General features: G+C 43.7%; 1 protein-coding gene across 8 annotated transcripts in view; it reads right to left on the minus strand.

The window, feature by feature from the left end:
- LOC138677079 (inositol polyphosphate-5-phosphatase A-like) overlaps positions 1-25,682 on the minus strand; it is a 119,679-nt gene that overhangs the window by 22,786 nt on the left and 71,211 nt on the right. The gene's annotated exons all lie outside the window — the stretch shown is intronic.

The following is a 25,682-nucleotide window of genomic DNA, read 5'->3' on the forward strand; positions in this document are numbered from 1 at the left end:
TTCATAAATCAGAGTCTCGCACGAGAGAGTCGCAAAAATATAGAGTACCAAATAATTGCCTATCAAAAGAGCGTTAATAACCGGGAGTGAGAAGAAAGAGACAGCGCTGCCTGGGGAGAGAAAAGGAGCAGACTAGTGATGGAGAGACTGGTGACTGCGGAGACAATCAGAGCAGTCTAGAATGGGAGAGACAGCTGACTGGAAAGAGAGGGAGAGCAGTCTAATAAAGGAGAGACGACTGACTGGAAAGAGAGAGGGAGAGCAGTCTAATAAAGGAGAGACGACTGACTGGAAAGAGAGGGAGAGCAGTCTAATAAAGGAGAGACGACTGACTGGAAAGAGAGGGAGAGCAGTCTAATAAAGGAGAGATGACTGACTGGAAAGAGAGGGAGAGCAGTCTAGAATGGGAGAGACAGCTGACTGGAAAGAGAGAGGGAGAGCAGTCTAATAAAGGAGAGACGACTGACTGGAAAGAGAGGGAGAGCAGTCTAATAAAGGAGAGACGACTGACTGGAAAGAGAGGGAGAGCAGTCTAGAATGGGAGAGACAGCTGACTGGAAAGAGAGAGGGAGAGCAGTCTAATAAAGGAGAGACGACTGACTGGAAAGAGAGGGAGAGCAGTCTAATAAAAGGAGAGACGACTGACTGGAAAGAGGGAGAGCAGTCTAATAAAAGGAGAGAGAACTGACTGGAAAGAGAATTAGCAGTCTACAATGGGAAAGGCAGCTGTCTGGAAAGAGGGCGAGCAGTCTAGAAAGGGAGAGATGACCGACTAGAAAGAAAGGAAGCAGTCTAGAATAGTCTGACTGGAAAGAGAGGGTGAGCAGTCTAGAATAGGAGAGATAGCTGACTGGAAAGAAAGCAGTCTAGACAGACGACTGACTGGAAAGAGAGAGTAGTCTAAAATAGGAGAGACGCCTGACTGGAAAGAAAGGGAGCAATCTAGAATAGGAGAGACAGCTGACTGCAAAGAGACAGAAGTGTAGTAGAGAAGAGACAGCTGACTGGAAAGAGAGGGAGAGCAGTCTAGAATAGAAGACACAGTCTGATATAGATAAGACAGCCGAGTTGAAAGAGTGAGAATAATTTAGAAGAGACAGGTGACTGAAAGAAAATAAGAACATTCTAGAATAGAAGGGAGCTGAATGGAGAACGCGAGAGAGCAGTCTACTAAAGAAAAGAAGTTGTGAAGGGAATAAAAGCAGTCTTAATTTAGAAAAGTCATCTGACTGGAAAGAGACTAGGAGTAGTCTACTATAGAAGAGACAGCTGAATGTAGAGAGAATGAGAGCTGTCTAAAGGACAAAGAAATAAATAGAATAAGTCTGCTTGCACCCAACTGTAGAGGAGACAGCTGATTCTGCATGGAATTAGAGCACAAATGTGTGCAACTATACAACACCTATTAACACAATACTGCATGATTTCCTATATACTGAGATATATATATATATATATATATATATATATATATATATATACAGTGGGGCAAAAAAGTATTTAGTCAGTCAGCAATAGTGCAAGTTCCACCACTTAAAAAGATGAGAGGCGTCTGTAATTTACATCATAGGTAGACCTCAACTATGGGAGACAAACTGAGAAAAAAAAATCCAGAAAATCACATTGTCTGTTTTTTTAACATTTTAATTGCATATTATGGTGGAAAATAAGTATTTGGTCAGAAACAAAATTTCATCTCAATACTTTGTAATATATCCTTTGTTGGCAATGACAGAGGTCAAACGTTTTCTGTAAGTCTTCACAAGGTTGCCACACACTGTTGTTGGTATGTTGGCCCATTCCTCCATGCAGATCTCCTCTAGAGCAGTGATGTTTTTGGCTTTTCGCTTGGCAACACGGACTTTCAACTCCCTCCAAAGGTTTTCTATAGGGTTGAGATCTGGAGACTGGCTAGGCCACTCTAGGACCTTGAAATGCTTCTTACGAAGCCACTCCTTCGTTGTCCTGGTGGTGTGCTTTGGATCATTGTCATGTTGAAAGACCCAGCCACGTTTCATCTTCAATGCCCTTGCTGATGGAAGGAGGTTTGCACTCAAAATCTCACGATACATGGCCCCATTTATTCTTTCATGTACCCGGATCAGTCGTCCTGGCCCCTTTGCAGAGAAACAGCCCCAAAGCATGATGTTTCCACCACCATGCTTTACAGTAGGTATGGTGTTTGATGGATGCAACTCAGTATTCTTTTTCCTCCAAACACGACAAGTTGTGTTTCTACCAAACAGTTCCAGTTTGGTTTCATCAGACCATAGGACATTCTCCCAAAACTCCTCTGTATCATCCAAATGCTCTCTAGCAAACTTCAGACGGGCCCGGACATGTACTGGCTTAAGCAGTGGGACACGTCTGGCACTGCAGGATCTGAGTCCATGGTGGTGTAGTGTGTTACTTATGGTAGGACTTGTTACATTGGTCCCAGCTCTCTGCAGTTCATTCACTAGGTCCCCCCGCGTGGTTCTGGAATTTTTGCTCACCGTTCTTGTGATCATTCTGACCCCACGGGGTGGGATTTTGCGTGGAGCCCCAGATCGAGGGAGATTATCAGTGGTCTTGTATGTCTTCCATTTTCTAATTATTGCTCCCACTGTTGATTTCTTCACTCCAAGCTGGTTGGCTATTGCAGATTCAGTCTTCCCAGCCTGGTGCAGGGCTACAATTTTGTTTCTGGTGTCCTTTGACAGCTCTTTGGTCTTCACCATAGTGGAGTTTGGAGTCAGACTGTTTGAGGGTGTGCACAGGTGTCTTTTTATACTGATAACAAGTTTAAACAGGTGCCATTACTACAGGTAATGAGTGGAGGAAAGAGGAGACTCTTAAAGAAGAAGTTACAGGTCTGTGAGAGCCAGAAATCTTGATTGTTTGTTTCTGACCAAATACTTATTTTCCACCATAATATGCAAAAAAAAAATGATAAAAAAACAGACAATGTGATTTTCTGGATTTTTTTTTCTCAGTTTGTCTCCCATAGTTGAGGTCTACCTATGATGTAAATTACAGACGCCTCTCATCTTTTTAAGTGGTGGAACTTGCACTATTGCTGACTGACTAAATACTTTTTTGCCCCACTGTATATATATATAGATATACACACACACACATGTATATACACACACGTTATATATAATATATATATACATACATACATAGACGACAAAGTAATGTTAGGGGCCTCTAAAGTGTAAGACAAATAAGAGCTGAAGAAGGTGAGAGCTGCCCGCCATACTGTATGGCACTAACCTTTTTAGATCTTACCGGTCTTATGGTCTGTGCACACATTGCAGATTTTTGTGCAGATTTTTTTCCTTTTTTTTTTACCCCTGCATATTTCTATTATGGAATAGGTGCAGAAACGCTGCAGATCCGCATTGATTTACAGTACAATGTAAATCAATGACAAAAAAAAATGCTGTGCAACGCTGCGGTTTAAAAGAAGTAGCATGTCACTTCTTTTTTGTGAATCTGCAGCGTTTTTGTACCCATTCCATTATAGAAAACCGCAGAGGGTAAAAACCGCAGCAAATCTGCAAGAAAACCGCAGCAAAAACGCACAAAAACGGAACCGCACAAAAAACGCTGCAGAACCGCAGATGCGTTTTCTGCCAGGAGAGGCAGAATCCGCACCAGAAATTCCTAAGCCTAATCCGCAACGTGTGCACATAGCCTAGGTCTCCCTATGCCAACACTGAGGTCTCCTTAACCCCTTAGTGACAGAGCCAATTTGGTACTTAATAACCGAGCCAATTTTTGCAATTCTGACCACTGTCACTTTATGAGGTTATAACTCTGGAACGCTTCAACGGATCCCGCTGATTCTGAGATTGTTTTTTCGTGACATATTGTACTTCATGTTAGTGGTAACATTTCTTCGATATTACTTGCGATTATTTATGAAAAAAACGGAAATATTGCGAAAATTTTTAAAATTTTGCAATTTTCAAACTTTGTATTATTATGCCCTTAAATCAGAGAGATATGTCACAAAAAAATAGTTAATAAATAACATTTCCCACATGTCTACTTTACATCAGCACAATTTTGGAAACAAAATTTTTTTTTGTTAGGGAGTTATAAGGGTTAAAAGTTGACCAGCAATTTCTCATTTTTACAACACCATTTTTTCTTAGGGACCACATCACATTTGAAGTCATTTTGAGGGGTCTATATGATAGAAAATAATGAAGTGTGACACCATTCTAAAAACTACACCCCTCAAGGTTCTCAAAACCACATTCAAGAAGTTTATTAACCCTTTACGTGCTTCACAGGAACTGAAACAATGTGGAAGGAAAAAATGAACATTTAACTTTTTTTTGCAAACCTCTTAATTCAGAACCATTTTTTTTATTTTCACAAGTGTAAAAATAGAAATGTAACCATAAATTTTGTTACACAATTTCTCCTGAATACGCCAATACCCCATATGTGGGGGTAAACCACTTTTTGGGCGCACCGCAGAGCTTAGAAGTGAAGGAGCGCCGTTTGACTTTTTCAATGCAGAATTGGCTGGAATTGAGATCGGACGCCATGTCACGTTTAGAGAGCCCCTGATGTGCCTAAACAGTGGAAACTCCCCACAAGTGACACCATTTTGGAAACTAGACCCCTTAAGGAACTTATCTAGATGTGTGGTGAGCACTTTGAACCCCCAAGTGCTTCACAGAAGTTTATAACGTAGAGCCGTGAAAATAAAAAATCGCTTTTGTTTACACAAAAATGATCTTTTCGCCCACAAATTCTTATTTTCACAAGGGTAACAGGAGAAATTAGACCACAAAAGTTGTTGTGCGATTTCTCCTGAATACGTCGATACCCCATATGTGAGGGTAAACCACTGTTTGGGCGCACTGCAGAGCTTGGAAGTGAAGGAGCGGCGTTTTACTTTTTCAATGTAGAATTGGCTGGAATTGAGATTGGACGCCATGTCGTGTTTGGAGAGCCTCTGATGTGCCTAAACAGTAGAAATCCCCCACAAGTGACCCCATTTTGGAAACTAGACCCCCCATGGAACTTATCTAGATGTGTGGTGAGAACCTTGAATGCCCAAGTGCTTCACAGAAGTTTATAATGCAGAGCTGTGAAAATAAAAAATATTTTCTTTTTCCACAAAAAAGATATTGTAGCCCCCAAATTTTTATTTTCACAAGGGTAACAAGAGAAATTGGACCCCAAAAGTTGTTTTCCAATTTGTCCTGAGTATGCTGGTACCCCATATGTGGGGGTAAACCACTGTTTGGGCGCACGGCAGAGCTCGGAAGGAAGGAGCGCCGTTTTGGAATGCAGACTTTGATAGAATGGTCTGCGGGTATTATGTTGCGTTTGCAGAGCCCCTGATGTACCTAACCAGTAGAAACCCTCCACAAGTGACCCCATTTTGGAAACTAGACTCCCCAAGGAACTTATCTAGATGTGTGGTGAGTACCTTGAATGCCCAAGTGCTTCACAGAAGTTTAGAATGCAGAGTCGTAAAATAAAAAATATTTTTTTTCCACAAAAAAGATATTGTAGCCCCCAAGTTTTTATTTTCACAAGGGTAACAGGAGAAATTGGACTGCAATAGTTGTTGTGCAATTTATCCCGAGTACGCTGATGTGCCATATGTGGGGGTAAACCACTGTTTGGGCGCAAGGCAGAGCTCGGAAGGGAAGGAGCGCCTTTTTGGAATGCAGACTTTGATAGAATGGTCTGTGGGCATTATGTTGCGATTGCAGAGCCCCTGATATACCTAAACTGTAGTAACCCCCCACAAGTGACCCCATTTTGGAAATTATCTAGATGTGTGGTGAGAACTTTGAATGCCCAAGTGCGTCACAGAAGTTTAGAATGCAGAGTCGTGAAAATAAAAAATATTTTTTTTTTCACAAAAAAGATATTGTAGCCCCCAAGTTTTTATTTTCACAAGGGTAACAAGAGAAATTGGACCCCAGAAGTTGTTGTCCAATTTATCCCGAGTACGCTGATGCCCCATATGTGGGGGTAACCCACTGTTTGGGCGCACGGCAGAGCTCAGAAGGGAGGCAGCACCATTTGACTTTTTGAGCGCAAAATTGGCTGTCGTGTTTGGAGACCCCCTGATGTACCTAAACAGTGGAAACCCCCCAATTCTAGCTCCAACCCTAACCCCAACACACCCCTAACCCTAATCCCAACCTGATCCATAATCCTAATCACTAACCCTAACCATAATCACAACCCTTACCCCAAAACAACCCTAATGTCAACCCTAACCATAACCAAAACCCTAAATCCAACACACCCCTAATCCTAATCTCAACCCTAACCTCAAACCTAACCCTAATCCCAATACACCCCCAATCACAACCCTAACCTTAACCCTAATCCCAAACCTAACCCTAATCCCAAGCATAAACCTAATGCCAACCCTAACCCTAATACCAACCCTAATCCAAACCCTAACCCTAATCCCAGCTCTAACCCTAACTTTAGCCCCAACCCTAGCCCTAACTTTAGCCCCAACCCTAACCCTAGCCCTAAGGCTACTTTCACACTTGCGTCGTTTGGCATTCCGTCGCAATCCGTCGTTTTGGACAAGAAACAGATCCTGCAAATGTGCCCGCAGGATGCGTTTTTTGCCCATAGACTTGTATTGCCGACGGATCGTGACGGATGGCCACACGTCGCGTCCGTCGTGCACTGGATCAGTTGTGTTTTGGCGGAGCGTCGGCACAAAAAAACGTTCAATGAAACTTTTTTTGTACGTCGCATCCGCCATTTCTGACCGCGCATGCGTGGCCGTAACTCCGCCCCCTCCTCCCCAGGACATAGATTGGGCAGCGGATGCGTTGAAAAACTACAGCTGCTGCCCACGTTGTGCACAATTTTCACAACGTGCGTCGGTATGTCGGGCCGACGCATTGCGACGGCCCCGTACCGACGTAAGTGTGAAAGAAGCCTAACCCTAAATTTAGCCCCAACCCAAACCCTAAATTTAGCCCCAACCCAAACCCTATATTTAGCCCCAACCCTAGCCCTAACCCTAGCCCTAACCCTAGCCCTAACCCTAGCCCTACCCCTAACCCTACCCCTAACCTAACCCTACCCCTACCCCTAACCTAACCCTACCCCTAACCCTAACCTAACCCTACCCCTAACCCTAACCCTACCCCTAATTTTAGCCCCAACTGCTGTTCTCCTGCCGGCCGGCAGATGGAGACAGATGGCGGGCGCACTGGGCATGCGTCCGCCATGTACTTCTGCCGGCGGCCAGGAGGAGCAGCAAGAGGATCCAGGGACACAGGTGAGTATTGTAGGGTCCCCGAATCCCCCTATTTCTCTGTCCTCTGATGTGCGATCACATCAGAGGACAGAGAATTACACTTTACTTTTTTTTTTTTTTTTTGCGGTCGCCGGTAAACAGTTAATTACCGGCGATCGCAAAACAGGGGTCGGTAAAACCGACCCCGATCATGCTCTTTGGGGTCTCGGCTACCCCCGGCAGCCGAGACCCCAAAGATTCTCCCGGTGCCGGCCGCGGGCGCACTGCGCATGCGCCCGCCATTTTAAAGATGGCGGCGCCCACCGGGAGACACGAGGAGCATCGGGGGAGCTAGGTGAGTATTGGGGGGCCACCTGGGACCCCTTTTCTCTGTCCTCCGATGTGCGATCACATCGGAGGACAGAGAAATTAAAAAGAGATCGCTTTTTTTTTTTTTTTTTTGCGATCGCCGGTAAACGGTTAATTACTGGCGATCGCAAATGCGGGGTGGGTTAAAAAAACCCCGAATCATGTTCTCTGGGGTCTCGGCTACCTCCGGCAGCCGAGACCCCGGAGAAAATCGGCCTGTGGGGGGCGCTATTTACTTTTTCCACAGCGCCGTTAATTAACGGCTTAGCGGCCGCCGTTAAAAGGCGTATCGGCGGTCGCTAAGGGGTTAAAGGGAACCTGTCACCTGAATTTGGCGGGACCGGTTTTCGGTCATATGGGTGGAGTTTTCGGGTGTTTGATTCACCCTTTCCTTACCCGCTGGCTGCATGCTGGCCGCAATATTGGATTGAAGTTCATTCGCCTTGCACAGGCGTGTACTACGGAGGACATAGAATGAACTTCAATCCAATATTGCAGCCAGCATGCAGTCAGCGGGTAAGGAAAGGGTGAATCAAACACCCGAAAACTCCACCCATATGACCGAAAACCGATCCCGCCAAATTCAGGTGACAGGTTCCCTTTAAGGATAAACTTTATCTCTTTAGGCTATGTGCACACGTTGAAGATTTGACTGTGGAATTTTCTGTGCAGATTCTGTATTTCTTGGCAGAAAACGCAGGTCAGAATCTGCACCTTTTTTTGTTATGTGCACACGCTGCAGATTTTTGTGCGGATTTCTTCCTTTTTTTAACCCCTGCAGATTTCTATTATGGAATGGGTGCAGAAACGCAGCAGACCTGCAAAAAGAATTGACATGGTCCTTTTTTTTTTTTTTTTTTTTTTATAATCTGCTGCGTTTTCCGTGCAGATTTTTCTGCACCATTAGCACAGCATTTTTTTTTTGCCATTGATTTACATTGTACTGTAAATCATTTGCGAATCTGCAGTGTTTCTGCGCGGGGAAAAAAAGCTGCAGATGTGCAGGAAATCTGCAACATGTGCACATACCTTAAGCGGTTTTTACAGCCTTCGGATTGGTCAGTGCCTCGTCTGGATCACATTCCATCAGGATCCACTACAAAGACATGACAAGCACTCTCTCTTTTTCTTCCCCACCAGGCTAAGTGGTTTTATATTAGAAATAAAAAGAGACTATGAAGCATTTTGTGAGTCTGTATGTCTGTATGTACCTGCCCTCATAGGTCATACAATGCTCCCTGGGAATTCAAAAAGTCAAAACAGACCCTTTAAAAGGAACTTTCAAATCATTTAATTTTTTTTAAAGTACTTCCTCCAATTGCAGCTGATTCACCGATTCTGGAACAGTTTTTCTTTTTTTTCTGCTCCCTTACATTCCAAAATTATGCACGTGAATAATGAGTCTGGAAATGTTGTATTCAACCAAATGGGCGTCTACCATAGAACTTCTGTCATAGAGGCGAAAAAGGAGAAGTTTTGTGTTATGCGGCCAGTATGCGGAAAGGAAAATCTGCACCATTATTACTGGGGGGGGGGGACATAAGTTAGGAACAAAGAGGAACAGAACCTCCCAACAAAATAAAGCGAGTGTGAACAGGTGCAGGCTGCCATGTCTGCATCACATACAAAAGCACTGCAATGCGAGAAAAAAGGGATTGCATTCGGATCAATGTTATTCAATGAGGCAGCTCAGATCTGTATATTTTTTTTTATTCAGCTGTATTTGGCAGCATATTGTGATTTCACTCCAAAATCGGATGGGTGTGTGAAAAAAAAATCAGATGCCCTTCAGTATGGCATCAGATTTTTATGGATATATTACAATTCTGTACCATAGGAAACTGAAAATGGTCCTGTAATAGATTAATAGCTGCCTAGTAACAAAAAAAAAAAAAAGATTGTATGCGGACAGCATAAGGACAAGAAAAAAAATCGTACCACTTATCTGGATGAGAATGGGACCCATTTTTGATACAAACAGTGTAAACGAACCCATACAATGCAAAAAAAAAAATGCATATAGCTTTTATTAAACATGTTCAAAAAATAGATATACGGTAAAATGTCAACAAACACAGACTCCTGGTAAAAAACAAAAAACAAAAAAAACAGTAGAAGGTGAGCCAGCAATGCATCAAGTGGAATATGGATACAGTGGAGAGGATTCTCCCAAAGAAAATATACAAGTGAATGAGTAGAAAACTGGGTACTAAGGTAGCAAATGTACATGATAGATACGAAAAATAAAATCGTAATAGACAGATAGATAACCTGAAATACAGGGGAATAATTCTATAAGTGCCGTAATAGAAAAATGTGGAGGTGGCTCACCCTACACACCCCGACGCGCGTTTCGCAAATGCTTCATCAGGGATTTCAGGGTTCTTTAAACAACTGTCTGTAAATGGTGATGATATGTACTGTATGGACAAGGATATCCGCAAAGGTTACAATGAAATTGATAGCGGCCGAATATATGTTATCTAGAGATGGGGGGTGACTTATAATATTGTTGTTTTAGTGGGTCTGAGGAACACCAGTCACCTTCATAAAGTCCATGTGTTCAGCACGAAGTCCCATGTCACATGTATACGTGGAAAAGCTCTAGGAGTGCACTATAAAATACCAGAATTATCAGGGTAGGTGTAACCATAATAATAATTTTATTTCTATAGCGCCAACATATTCCGCAGCGCTTTATATATTAGAGGGGAATGCTACAGACAAAGACATTACAGAATGACAATAATCACATAAATCAAAAGATACCAAGAGGAATAAGGGTCCTGCTCGCAAGCTTACAATCTATGAGGAAATAGCGGGGACATGAAAAGAGGATGGTAACAATTACCTTCATTGTACGGTCCAGCCATTAATGTGATAAATAGGGTGTTCGTGTAACGCTACATGCACCGTATGAAACCATACATGTCAAGTTTTATAACTGTAAATTCCTAGCAATTCACATTATAAACACGGCCCTATCTGTCCATATCTCGCACATAGTGTTTACACACGCACCTCGTACTCCGCACACCTCTTTTTATTTCCCTCCCTTACAGTATTTATCACATCGCTGACACGATCAATACTTTTAATCTAGAGCTAAATTTATTAACTATGGAAGACAGGAGGGGAGATAAATGTGACCCCTGCCTCTCGATCTCAGATACCACAACTTCACTAACTTAAAGGGGTCACTAAGTTTCTATGACATGTCATTATCTGCCATAGCTTCTTCATTCGTACGGGAGGACCATAGCATTTTTTAGGTTTCTACGGGTTTTTCAGAAACACACAAATATACATAAAATCAGCTAATGTAGGCCGTCACAATTTCGTCACTGAGGGCTTATCCTGGTGACCAAGGGTTGGGGCATATTGTTGACAACACATAAGCAAACTACCATGTTCACTACCACCTAAAGACATGGTCCCTGAGATCAAAGATCTCCAGAATATCAAAATTATTTCTGGTTGCAACAATGAAAGAAGTTCTACGCATATAAAGTTTTCCACTATTCTTAAAGCTCCTACCTTTAGACACATAAAAGATTAGAATTGAATCTAAGGGATAACATTTTACCTCGTGGGGAGTGCCCAGTTGGCGTAAGGAGACTTATAGGCATTGCAATGCTCCTGTGGGAATTTTGAATGTGCAAGTAGACTTTTCAGAGAGGAAGAGCACACAAGCTCTACTGCTGCCTATTGGATGTAGCAATCCTAAAAGGCAATTTATTATTATTTTACGGCCTTTGACTGGATCTCGAGCCATGGCGACTTGATGGATGATGAACACTCTGTAGGAGAATTGATCTTGTGCAAACCTAGGATAGGTCCACCAGGATTTTCTCCATTGTTATCTTGATAATATCAAACCCTTTGTCTTCAAAACAACATCAATTCCATGTTCACTTACACAAATTCAGGCCCTACATTTTGTAGGATTAGAGTCAGGTGTATGGGCAACCCATTTTTCTAAATAGGTGATAATGATCATCATTTTCATATGTAGGTTGAAACTGTCATTAACTGAAATGGAAACAGCTGTGTAGGCAGCTTAAAACTAGACGAGGAACAGCCAAACTCTGCTACACAGGTCACACACCATACATACAAGGCTGAGCACAGGAACAAGACACCAGGTAGTTATACTGCATCAGCAAGGTCTCCCCCAGGTAAATATTTTAAAGGAGATGAAAGTCTCATCCTGGTTATTATTATTATTTAACAGCCCTCAGCTCGATCTTGAGCCATGGCGACTTGATGAATTTATGCTCTATAGGAAAATCGATCTTGTGCAAGTCTAGATAGGTCCACCAGGGTCTTTGCTGCCATTATCTTGATTGTATCGAGCCATCGGGTTGCTGGTCTTCCCCTTTGCCTTGTTCCTTTTATTCTTATGACATTTATGTCCTTCCCTAGTGATTGTTCTCTTCGTATGAGGAGTCCAAATTAGGTAAGGTGTAGCTTGATGACCTTTGCTTCGAATAACAGGATATCAAATTCGAATATCTGGCTTGATTTGTTTGTTCTTCTTGCCATCCATAGTATTGATAACATCCTTTTCCAGCACCACTTTTCGAAGGCATTTACTATATTCTTTATCTGTCTTGTTTTTTTATAGTCCAGGTTTCGCATCCATATGTTGTCACAGAAAAGAACAAAATACGTACAAGCCGTGTCTTTGTCGCCAATGAAATGTTCCTTCATTTGAAGATCTTGTCCAGTGACTTCATTGTTGATTAGCCCATAGCTATTCTCCTATTGACTATAACAAGCCTTGCCACTTGACTTAAGATAAAAACAAGAAGCCAAACCAGAAACTGAATTTGCAGACACTGGTTTTGTGTGTTTATATCTTATCAGTGCACAGCAGGAGAAATTTTGCTTGGGTGAGAGGCCTCTAAAGGTACCGTCACACTTAGCGACGCTGCAGCGATACCGACAACGATCCGGATCGCTGCAGCGTCGCTGTTTGGTCGCTGGAGAGCTGTCACACAGACCGCTCTCCAGCGACCAACGATCCCGAGGTCCCCAGTAACCAGGGTAAACATCGGGTAACTAAGCGCAGGGCCGCGCTTAGTAACCCGATGTTTACCCTGGTTACCAGCGTAAAAAAACAAACAGTACATACTTACATTCAGCTGTCTGTCCCTTGCCGTCTGGTCCCTGCACTGACTGCTGGCCGCAAAGTGAAAGTGAAAGCACAGCACAGCGGTGAGTCACACAGCGGTGACTCACTGCTGTGGCTGTGCTCTGCTTTCACTACGGCCAGCAGTCAAGGCAGGAACCAGACAGCAAGGGACAGACAGCTGAATGTAAGTATGTACTGTTTGTTTTTTTACGCTGGAAACCAGGGTAAACAGCGGGTTACTAAGCGCGGCCCTGCGCTTAGTTACCCGATGTTTACCCTGGTTACCAGTGAAGACATCGCTGAATCGGTGTCACACACGCCGATTCAGCGATGTCTACGGGGAGTCCAGCGACGAAATAAAGTTCTGGACTTTCTTCCCCGACCAGCGATCTCCCAGCAGGGGCCTGATCGCTGCTGCCTGTCACACTGGACGATATCGCTAGCGAGGACGCTGCAACGTCACGGATCGCTAGCGATATCGTCTAGTGTGACAGTACCTTAACACAGGGTCTAATGGGTAAAGTTTCTCCTTGTTAAGAGTGCAAAATTGGCAAAACGGATAGACAACAAGGATGGGGCGTGCCGAGCTGTCAGTGTGGTGAGTGACAGTTGGCCAACCAGTTCCAGGGCGTGCTGGGTTTCCTACAGGTGTCTCCTGTTTGGAATTATTCCCAAGCTATTTAGATGTCTGTCTGCCTCTTATATTTGCCAGTTGTAGGTCTGATAAGTTTGGTGTGTTTTTGCACTGTGCTTTGTGTACTTGTATTTTGATCTTTGCTCACCAATCTAGGATTTGCTTTTGACTATCCATTTGCCTAGCCTCTGTCTTGATCCACTACTTTCTTGGAATTCTGACCCCGGAATGTGACCCGAATATGCTTTTTCCTCACCCCTTTGTTTATGATGTATCCTCCTGGCTTTTTGACCTCAGACTCCCTGACTTCCTCAGATCACGACTTGTCCGTAAGTAGTTAATAGCGTCACATTATTGATGTAAAAATGACATTGCTGTGCACACGTTCAGTCTTTCGTTGCTTCTTTAAACCTCTTCAGGTTCGGAAACTGTAAAGCAGGAAGGAAATAATATGTTCATTCTTCAGGTGGTTTGTTTGGCTCCTTAAAGTTAAGGCAAAAAGAAACAAATGAAGGCACCAAAAAATAAAAAAAAAAACGACTGCAAAACCACCAGCAAAGTTGCTTCATCAAAAAGATGGCCAGCTTATTCCTGAAACGGATTAGTCTAGGAAAACAGGGTGCCCTGTCGGAATAAAGATATTGTGAGCACATGCTTAAAGGATCTGAAAATATTTGCAGGGATAAAGTTCATAACTGCAAATATTTTGTTTCTATCGATTTTTTTTTTCATTTTTTGGGGGGGGTAATCCGGGATCATGTAGACAATTTTGCATCGTGACACCTTTTGTTCAATGTTAATGTAAATTTAGGAAGTATGTGACTAACCATAGCCACCAAAAATAGCAAATGTCTGGAAAACAACTAAACCTCTCCATATCCACAGGAAGCACCCACAAAAGGGAGACCTCTAATTCATTCAGGTTGTCCTCAAATCAGGATATATTCAAGAATATTGCAGAGAAGGAAAAAAGGGTCGAATTGCCAAAATCAGGTTATATGATGGTTTCAGCGGCATCAGCTTAATTTTTCTACTGTACTTTGTGCTTCAATCTCTTGCAGTTTTTGAGATTGCTGCCACGAATGGAAACAGTCTCGTGTGCATCCAGGCCCTGGTAACTTGTACTTATTTAATCCAAAGGACGCAGGCGCCGAACTCTCAAGATGAGCGCGATCGGATAACCTGTAAAAAGCCATCCACCTATGTCCATTGGCCATGATCAGGTCCACTAATTACTCTTCACATGTAAAGATCATGCTCCCAGTTACTGACAGCAAACAAAAAAAATAGCTGTGGGTGGGGAAGAAAAAAAAATTACTACATTTTGTTTGCATAAAACTGGAAACCCACTGACTTAAATGATATGGACACCTTGGGTTACAATTTTTTTTTATTTAACTATACACATTTTGGGCTAAAAATAAATTTTTCATCACTTAAGTTTTTATTAAAACATTTAGATCATTTGACTTCTACAGCCTCTATGTATAACCATACATAACTGTCTGCACAATGAATGAACAGTGAATCCAACAGTGAGCTCATATGGCAGCAGAGTCTACCACTCCTATATTTATTATCCTGAACTTCTCTGTGCTGATTTATGAGCTCATCAAAGTTGAGCTGAACTTGGATGTGGTTGGAAATTAGCTTAGAAGTGAGATCAGTGGAAGAGTGATCAAGACAAGAGATCCTGCTGTCAGAATGAGCTCAGTAATCGAGTTATTAGTAAGTCTAGAGATATCTAGGATCGTTTTTTTTATAAGAAAACTATTGTATGAAATGGATCTGTCCCACAATTGACAAAAACGGTAAGTAATAGACGCCATTCACTAAAATGAGGTTTGTATGATTTCCGTTAGGATATCCATCATTTTACTGAAAAGAAAATAGAGACAAAGGCCTTTCATTTTGTGAAAATTACAAACCCTGGGATGGAGCCTACTAACGAAGGCTGAAATGCAAGTATGAGCCTAGCCATACTCATTTTTTAACTAGCTATGTACACTGATGCAGAGAGGATGTAGAAGCCAAATGGTTTAAAAAAAATGTATTCTTTAATATATGATTGTGTAGATTGATTATCAGCTCCTTATGGACTCCAAACACAATAGACAGGTGTTAGCCAACTCCTCTGGGGGCAGCTTATCTCGCTATAAAGAAGAAATTGAACATACATAATCCCTACCTGCCCTGACATTATGTGTGGTGGGTGAATGGGGGACCCCCAAACACAGACTGTCAGCCAAGCCCACCAATATCGGTGACTTCTGTCTAATGTGTATGGGGGGGGCTTTCATTTGTTTAATAAAACAATGAAAGCACAAGGAGGGGCAGGGTAGAATTTGAGTATAGGGTCCAAGATAACGGCATTGCTGTAGGTGGTGCGGGGGCAACAGCCAAACTTGGGTCTATTGTCTGAGGCCGACAAACCGTCCCTCTGCCTCACAAGAATAATAGCACAAGTAGGTGAGGGTCCCTGTTACAGGCTCTGTGTAGGGGCCCAGGAGCTACCAGTCACTCCTCTGCTCCATCAGCGGGTTTAACGCAATGTTTGGGTAGAAGTCAAAGCATTTTTTAGAGTTACAGGATGAATAGAACGACTTTTTTTTGTCACCAGCAGTTTTTTTCCTCCCGAGAATTGAAGTATGAAATCATAATGAAGGATTGACCGTCTGAGCACCGGGCCTCGAAAAACTGGATGAACTTTGAGACAGAGATGAATCCTGGTTTAGTAAAGAGACCACTGTTCTCATCTAAGTGTGCGGAGGTATCAGACTTTGGCCTGTTCACATTCTCATATCTGTCTCGGATCTCCTTAAAGATCTATAATATATTTTCAGTGTCTGAAGCAGATTTCGGACCTCAGCCCGCGTCATAACTTGAAGGTGCCGGTTGGCTCCAATCACTGATATATAACAATTTGGATGCTGCTATCTATCTCTGCCCATTGCCCAAGCCCAAACTGCAAGGCACACTCAGGGTGTAGATGTGTACCCATTGCAGCCATGGCCTTCGTAAAACTGCCATCTTGGTACACACAGGCAGGGCTTTATAAGAGATCGATATTTGGTCTATGTTCTGCACTACTATAGTACTGCATGATATAGGAGAAGTGAACAAACTATCATAAGTTCAAGTCCTCCAGAAGGACCAAAAAAGTTCCTCGAATGTGATAAAAAAAAAAAGTTTTCATAAATTTTAAAAATAAAACAATTTGAACCACCCCGCTTTTCTCCATCAAAAAACGCAGAACTTAAAAAAATAAATATCACCAAGTCCGTAGACGTCCGATCTATGAATTAACTCATAGAATCAACAGCGTTAAACAAAAAAAAAAAAATTGATACGCCAGAATTGCTATTTTTCTATGTAAGGAGGAGTACCAGGGTAGGAGTACCTTTTACACGCCGATTCCAGAACTGCCGGGGCTGTCACCCATGTTGCGGCGGGGGTGGGGGGGGTGTAGATCTAGATTGCTGGATGAACCGGGTCATGTGACTGGGCTAGGCGAGGCGGGGCCATCTAGCGCTATGCGCGTGAAAGAGTGACAGAGCTCGTGCGGGAAAGCGGAGTGGCAGGACGTGCACTGCGGCTGCTGTGCAGTCAGAGCAGCTCGATTGCGCAGGCCGTCCCTACAGACCCTCGGCAGAAAGGTCCCTGACTGGTAGGCGACGAAGTGACAAGTTCCCGCCATCCTCCTCGCCAGGCCAACACCACAGACCGTGCCGTTAGTAGGACGCCGAGTGGGACCCCCGGCCAGGCCAGTACCTGTTGAACAAGGACCTGCACACACTGTGGAGCGAGAGTTAATTCCGGCCGTACCTCACGTTGGACTTAGTACCGTGCCAGACACAGTTGGGTACGGGAAATCTACTCGCTTCTCATAGACTGCATCGAGAGGTCAAGTGCCGCTGTTGGCGGTGCCACCGTTGGATCCTTGCCTGCCGCAGACAACCCTGAGACATCACGCGCCGCTGCTGTCGGTGCCACCGTTGGAACCCTGAAACTCTTATACCAGAAGACATCAGTCTGATAAGTGCCACCACTTTCATATTGAACTCTCACCCCTACCCATCCATCCTCCTTCACAGTTCTGCCCCATTCCTACTATCCCTCTGCAATCCCTCATTCCCTGCGTATAGTGCATTTATTGTTTAATAAAAAACCCTTAACTCTTGGTCTGCCTCCTGTCCGTGGCGGCATCTCGTGTTCCTGCGATTTCTACACAATCACCGCACCTCCCACAAAAAAAGCAATAAAAAGCAATTACACCATCACATGTAACCAAAATGGTACCAGAAAAATTTTTCACAGAGGTTTTAGATGGGAAAAATCAAACACTTACAGATCTTAGAACATGGTGACACACCCAAACATTTTTGTTTGTTTGTTGTTTTGTTTACAAAGTTTTAAAGATCAAAAAGAAAGTTTGGTATTGTTATAATCATACTCATCCCAAGAATCATGTTGCCTGATATTACAGTGGGTGTCTTTTTTGGGGGGCTTTTTACATTTTCATTTCATTTTTTTTTTTGCCTATATCAGGAGATATCAGTGGAAAAAAATAAAGGAAATAAAAAAGTCTTCTTTCCATGTTTTTTTTTTTTTAAAGATCCACTAAAATACATTTTAAAATGTATTCCACTTTCTGTAACAATTACTTTTATATTTTGGACACGTTTCGATTATTTTGATGAGGTTGGAACTAGAAACAGCGATTTGGATATAATACAAAACTACAATTCATCTCTTTAAAAAAGAAAAAATAAATAAATAAAAAAAGGACCCTGCTGCTAACAGAAAAATAAAAAGTCATGACTTTTGGGAGGAGTGGGAAAAAAAAAAGGCAAAACCAAAAATTGACTGCCTCCTCCAGGGGTTAAAGGGCATCTATCAGTAGAATCAACCCTCCTAAGCAGTCTACAGGTCCTTCTCAAAAAATTAGTATATAGTGTTAAATTTCATTATTTACCATAATGTAATGATTACAATTAAACTTTCATATATTATAGATTCATTATCCACCAACTGAAATTTGTCAGGTCTTTTATTGTTTTAATACTGATGATTTTGGCATACAACTCCTGATAACCCAAAAAACCTGTCTCAATAAATTAGCATATTTCACCCATCCAATCAAATAAAAGTGTTTTTTAATAACAAACAAAAAAACCAACAAATAATAATGTTCAGTTATGCACTCAATACTTGGTGGGGAATCCTTTGGCAGAAATGACTGCTTCAATGCGGCGTGGCATGGAGGCAATCAGCCTGTGACACTGCTGAGATGTTATGGAGGCCCAGGATGCTTCAATAGCGGCCTTAAGCTCATCCAGAGTGTTGGGTCTTGCGTCTCTCAACTTTCTCTTCACAATATCCCACAGATTCTCTATGGGGTTCAGGTCAGGAGAGTTGGCAGGCCAATTGAGCACAGTAATACCATGGTCAGTAAACCATTTACCAGTGGTTTTGGCACTGTGAGCAGGTGCCAGGTCGTGCTGAAAAATGAAATCTTCATCTCCATAAAGCATTTCAGCCGATGGAAGCATGAAGTGCTCCAAAATCTCCTGATAGCTAGCTGCATTGACCCTGCCCTTGATGAAACACAGTGGACCAACACCAGCAGCTGACATGGCACCCCACACCATCACTGACTGTGGGTACTTGACACTGGACTTCAGGCATTTTGGCATTTCCTTCTCCCCAGTCTTCCTCCAGACTCTGGCACCTTGATTTTCGAATGACATGCAAAATTTGCTTTCATCAGAAAAAAGTACTTGGGACCACTTAGCAACAGTCCAGTGCTGCTTCTCTGTAGCTGAAAAGTGGCTTTACCTGGGGAATGCGGCACCTGTAGCCCATTTCCTGCACACGCCTGTGCACGGTGGCTCTGGATGTTTCCACACCAGACTCAGTCCACTGCTTCCTCAGGTTCCCCAAGGTCTGGAATCGGTCCTTCTCCACAATCTTCCTCAGGGTCCGGTCTCCTCTTCTCGTTGTACAGCGTTTTCTGCCACATTGTTTCCTTCCAACAGACTTACCATTGAGGTGCCTTGATACAGCACTCTGGGAACAGCCTATTTGTTGAGAAATTTCTTTCTGGGTCTTACCCTCTTGCTTGAGGGTGTCAATGATGGCCTTCTTGACATCTGTCAGGTCGCTAGTCTTACCCATGATGGGGGTTTTGAGTAATGAACCAGGCAGGGAGTTTATAAAAGCCTCAGGTATCTTTTGCATGTGTTTAGAGTTAATTAGTTGATTCAGAAGATTAGGGTAATAGGTCGTTTAGAGAACCTTTTCTTGATATGCTAATTTATTGAGACAGGTTTTTTGGGTTATCAGGAGTTGTATGCCAAAATCATCAGTATTAAAACAATAAAAGACCTGACAAATTTCAGTTGGTGGATAATGAATCTATAATATATGAAAGTTTAATTGTAATCATTACATTATGGTAAATAATGAAATTTAACACTATATGCTAATTTTTTGAGAAGGACCTGTATATGGGCATGCAGGTCATAGGAGGCTGAATAAAATTATACCTTCATATCTGCGGATCCAATGTCTTATTTCATTGAAATCCGCACTTTTCATAATATGTGAATGAGCTGTTAAGATCTATGGGCCCGGACATAGATCCCCCAGGGAATCTGCCTTCAGAGCTTATTTTGAATAAGGGGGTGTTACCAGTGTGAGACATATAGTGACTGACAGTCTACTTCCCTGATCTAGATATCTCACATATCTCAGCCCCCTTTCTTTCAAAATAAGATATGGAGGTAGATTCTCGGGGAGATCTATGTCTGGCCCATAGACCTTAACAGCTCATTTACATATTGAGAAAAAAACGTGAATTTCTCTGGAATAAAACATCAGATCGCAGATATCAAGGTATCATTTTATTCAACTTTCTGAAACCTGCATGCCTATATAGATGGCTTAGGAGGGTTTATATTACTGACAGATGCTTTTTAATTATGTAAATGTTTTGTATGCATACATATGAGCACTTTAGGTGTTTCTTATCACAGTGCCTTTTAAAAAATCCAAGAATAGCGTGTGTGTGTGTGTGTGTGTGTGTGTGTGTGTGTGTGTGTGTGTGTGTGTGTGTGTGGTTGGGGGGGGGGGGTCTATGCAGGTAGATAGTAGTCAGAGGGCTGAGAAGAGAGAATGATATGGAGCGAGGAATGACACAGCCAGGCGTCCCCCCGACTCAGCGCACTTTTGCTAATTTATGAGGGGCTCTGTGTCTTTCCAGAGCAACACATTGATTTTTCTTATAACTTAAACAATGATCTCATTTATATCTCTGATCGCTCGTCTTCTTTACAATGCCGGCCGCACACATTCTAATGATTCCGGATCCATTACATGGAGCCTCGTACAGTAAAACAAACTATCGATTTGCATTTATAATCAAATGGGTCAATTCATTTATCTAATTCTCATTAATCCCATCTTACGATGTCATTGGACACTGAAGTATGAACCTGAAATGGGAGAAAAAGGCTTTACATATTATACCCCTATGACAACAGGTTAAAGGGATTGTGTAGGATTAGAAAAAAAAAAAAACATTGACTATTTATTTGAAAAACAGCGCCACACCAGTCGATAGGTGGCATCTGATATTGCAGCTCAGATCCAATTATCTGAATGGGCCAAACCCCACAAAGTAGCCACATATAACATTATACTGCTATATCACGTACGTAGGTTCGGAATAGTATCGCACTATATGTCAGAGGCAGATCTGGTGAACTTCTAACACATATTTCATTTTTTTTCTTTCGTACATGCGTTTTAAAATATAAATATTTTTCTCTTTTGGATATTCAAATAATTTTTACGATACATCGAGCTTAATTTTTGGCTTACTTTTATACGGTTTTAAATTTTTTGGGCAATATTATACAATATCAGTAGTAAAGTGGCAGATGAGGTTTAACAATGATAAATGTAAGGTTATACACATGGGAAGAAGGAATCAATATCACCATTACACACTGAACGGGAAACCACTGGGTAAATCTGACAGGGAGAAGGACTTGGGGATCCTAGTTAATGATAAACTTACCTGGAGCAGCCAGTGCCAGGCAGCAGCTGACAAGGCAAACAGGATCATGGGGTGCATTAAAAGAGGTCTCGATACACATGATGAGAGCATTATACTGCCTCTGTACAAATCCCTAGTTAGACCGCACATGGAGTACTGTGTCCAGTTTTGGGCACCGGTGCTCAGGAAGGATATAATGGAACTAGAGAGAGTACAAAGGAGGGCAACAAAATTAATAAAGGGGATGGGAGAACTACAATACCCAGATAGATTAGCGAAATTAGGATTATTTAGTCTAGAAAAAAGACGACTGAGGGGCGATCTAATAACCATGTATAAGTATATAAGGGGACAATACAAATATCTCGCTGAGGATCTGTTTATACCAAGGAAGGTGACGGGCACAAGGGGGCATTCTTTGCGTCTGGAGGAGAGAAGGTTTTTCCACCAACATAGAAGAGGATTCTTTACTGTTAGGGCAGTGAGAATCTGGAATTGCTTGCCTGAGGAGGTGGTGATGGCGAACTCAGTCGAGGGGTTCAAGAGAGGCCTGGATGTCTTCCTGGAGCAGAACAATATTGTATCATACAATTAGGTTCTGTAGAAGGACGTAGATCTGGGGATTTATTATGATGGAATATAGGCTGAACTGGATGGACAAATGTCTTTTTTCAGCCTTACTAACTATGTTACTATGTTAAAATAAAATAAAATAAAACTCTGTTTTTCACATAATTTTTATGACCGCAAGGGACCACTAAAATACATTTTTAAATTTGCTCCCTAATCCTTCATTGTTTTCATACATATTGGACATTTTTTTCCTATGTGGAGGGGCCTAGTAAGAGCAATTTGGATTGGCAGCAGCTTTTTTTTATTCCGGATTTTTATTTATGTATTTACTCTGTTTCACACATTGAGCCACTTGTAAGGTCATAAAAGAGCTTTGGGGGCATTTCAAAATTAAAATATTTTTTTTTATCCGATTTTTCCCTATAACTGGTATATTACCCCCAGTTACAGGGAAAATCCAACCTCCTGCCTTCATAGTAGAGCTGTCTCCTAGGACACAGCAGCTTGTGCTTCCTCCCTATACACAGGGATTACATGACAACTGGGTCTGGAGGAGGAAGCGCTATTAGTGCTTCCAGTGCTGTATATAAACGGTGTATATAGTGACTGAAAAGGCAGAGATGGTAACAAGCAGTCTTCTACCTTTTCTTATCCCTCTAATAGCTCCCATGCAGCATTATGCATGATGTCTGTACACACAGTATGATGCTCTCACAATGAATCTCCCACACCCAGTATGATGCCCCCAAACACAGTAAAATGCCCTCACAATGCATCCCCACACACAGTAAGATGCTCTCACAATGTATCCCCCCACAGTAAGATGCCCTCACAATGTATCCCCCCACAGTAAGATGCCCTCACAATGCATCCCCACACACAGTATGATGCCCTCACAATGCATCCCCACACACAGTATGATGTCCTCACAATGTATCTGGATCGCTCCCGTGGGGTACTCTGTACCGGGTCCTTCGGTTCTCAAGGGGGTTGTAACGGTGACTAACCCGGTCCGTGGCCCTCGGGAGGTCCGTTGTAAATGGGGGGAAAGGTCTTTAAAGTGAAAGTGTTCGTGACACCACCTGTGGTATTCAGTCAGGGTGACCTACGCTGCTTAGGGGTCCGCTGGGGTGATGTTATGGCAGCCAGATGGTATACCTTCCCACAGGTGAAGTGTATCCCCAGGGCTTCCCAGTGTGTAGATGGTGTGAGGCGCAGTGAAGAACGAGGACACAAGGTTGCAGTCTCTTTACCTCTTTACTGAAGGCTTCAGCGTCCACAGTCCAGAGCACCAGATCACAGGGCAGGCAGAGTCCGGACGGTCTGAAGGCAAATCCAGAGTCCCCTTATCCAGGTGGAAATCAGTAGCCTTCCTCTAGCGCCTGGGTGTTGTAGTACCTTACTGCTGAGCTTCTCATAAGGTCCTCACAACTGTTGTAGATGTTCTAGATGTTGTGTCTCTCTCTCTGTCCCCCAGATGGATAGGACAAACCTGTATGACTGGTGGCCTGAGGCTTTTTACAGGGACTCTAGCACGCTCCAGCCTCCACAAGTTGCCACCGTGCCTCCTGGGTATAGGGCGGATCAGTAACTTGGAATTAGCTGTCCTGCCGGTCTCTGGAGCAAGGCATAGAGACTGTTGCTCCCTCGGTGTTCCGGCTACTGGATCCTGCGCCTCAGAAGGAGGCAGCCTGTGTAGGGCAGAACTCCTTCTGGTTTCCTCTCCTTTTGCTACGACTTCGTTTCTCACCCACTACAATACAATCCTCCTTCAGTGTCTCTTTCTTAGGATGCTGCCGCACGTCAGGCAGGTGCAGCTCCGTGGCCTTCTGTCTAGGCCTCTGACAGGATCCCACCCCTGTCAGGGACCCACTACCTGAGCAAAGCTCAGATAGCAGCTCACTGGGTGAAGCCCAGCCAGCTTCTGCCTAACTTCCTATCCAGACCACCAATTTTACCTAATTGTGAAGAGTGCCCTAATAAACAGGAGCATAGCTCCCCCTGGTGGACTGGAGTATGAAGTGTGTTGTGTGTTGGTGTTACCTGGTAAAGAGATCCCTTTATTTTATGTGTCTACGTGTGTCAGTGTCTCCGGTACGTGAGAAAACTGTCACCTCACGTACCGGAGACACTAACGTGTGAAACAGGCCTAAGGCTGGATTCCACTTCATCCCGGGTGACACAGACCCTTACTGGCAATCCAATCTCTTGGATGAGACCCTTCCCTTTCTGGGGATAGAAGAACACCACGACACCCCATTTTGGTGGAAGGTCGTCCCACAAGTCACCCCAAGCCTCTTGTTCCGCTTTCTCCCTATAATGCGATATTAATTGTCGTTGGTACTCTCCCCAGGGGAGGAGTCTAAGGTCGTGTCCCTGTAGTCCGGAGCCGGGAAGTGGGGCTCTCGGGCAGCCGTAGCAGGGGAAGGAGCGGTTGCGAGGGGCAGGCAGATCCCTGGGATGTGGCTGTGTCTGGTACCTGCACGTGAGGCGACTCCACCGACGCCGTTCCATTCCTCCGAGGAAGGCACTAGGATCAGTGGCGGCATGGGCTGCGACTCCTCCATTGATAGCATCGAGAGGTCCACACTCTCCAGCGGCGGCATGCCTGGGTACTCCTCCGGCGACAGGGGTCTGCGCTGGGCCGGCTCATTTCTACTCAAGTGCCCGGGGGTCGCCATGTCTGCTTCTTCCTCGTCTTCTTCCCGCTCTCTTCTCCGGGGGGCGGTTTCTTGTTCTTTGACTCCGCCCGCCATGGAGGATCAGGAGGCAAATCGCGGCTGCTGACGGACACGTCCTCAAGGTACAGAGATATTTAGACTGGGCGGCCATTGTTGTTGTTGTTTTGTTTTTTCACGCTTCTCAGTTCGTTCACGCCCACGACGACACAGTCTTTTAATAAATCACAGTTCAAATACAATTCTGGCACAGTTCTTAGGCGCAAGACCCGATTTTCAGGCTTAAGTAGATCCTGTTCGTGACGCCAAAGTTTGGATCGCCCCCGTAGGGCAGTGGGGTACTTGGTACCGGGTCCTTCGGTTCTCAAGGGGGATGTCACTGTGGCTGACCCGGTCCGTGGCCCTCGGGAGGTCCATTGTAAATGGGGGAAAGGTCTTTAAAGGGAAAGTATTTGTGACGCCACCTGTGGTATTCGGTCAGGGTGACCGACGCTGCTTAGGGGTCTGCTGGGGTGATGTTATGGCAGCCAGATGGTATACCTTCCCACAGGTGAAGTATATCCCCAGGGCTTCCCAGAGTGTAGATAGTGGATGGTGTGAGGCGCAGTGAAGAAGGAGGACACAAGGTTGCAGTCTCTTTACCTTATTACTGAAGGCTTCAGCGTCCACAGTCCAGAGCACCAGATCACAGGGCAGGCAGATTCTGGCCGGTCTGAAGGCAAATCCAGAGTCCCCTTATCCAGGTGGAAGTCAGTAGTCTTCCTCTAGCGCCTGAGTATTGTAGTACCTTACTGCTGAGCTTCTCATAAGGTCCTCACAACTGTTGTAGATGTTCTAGATGTTGTGTCTCTCTCTGTCCCCCAGATGGATAGGACAAACCCGTATGACTGGTGGCCTGAGGCTTTTTACAGGGACTCTAGCACGCCCCAGCCTCCACAAGTTGCCACCGTGCCTCCTGGGTTTGGGGCGGATCAGTAACTTGGAACTAGCTGTCC

The sequence above is a fragment of the Ranitomeya imitator genome, chromosome 4, assembly GCF_032444005.1.
Source record: "Ranitomeya imitator isolate aRanImi1 chromosome 4, aRanImi1.pri, whole genome shotgun sequence".
Lineage (NCBI taxonomy): Eukaryota > Metazoa > Chordata > Amphibia > Anura > Dendrobatidae > Ranitomeya > Ranitomeya imitator.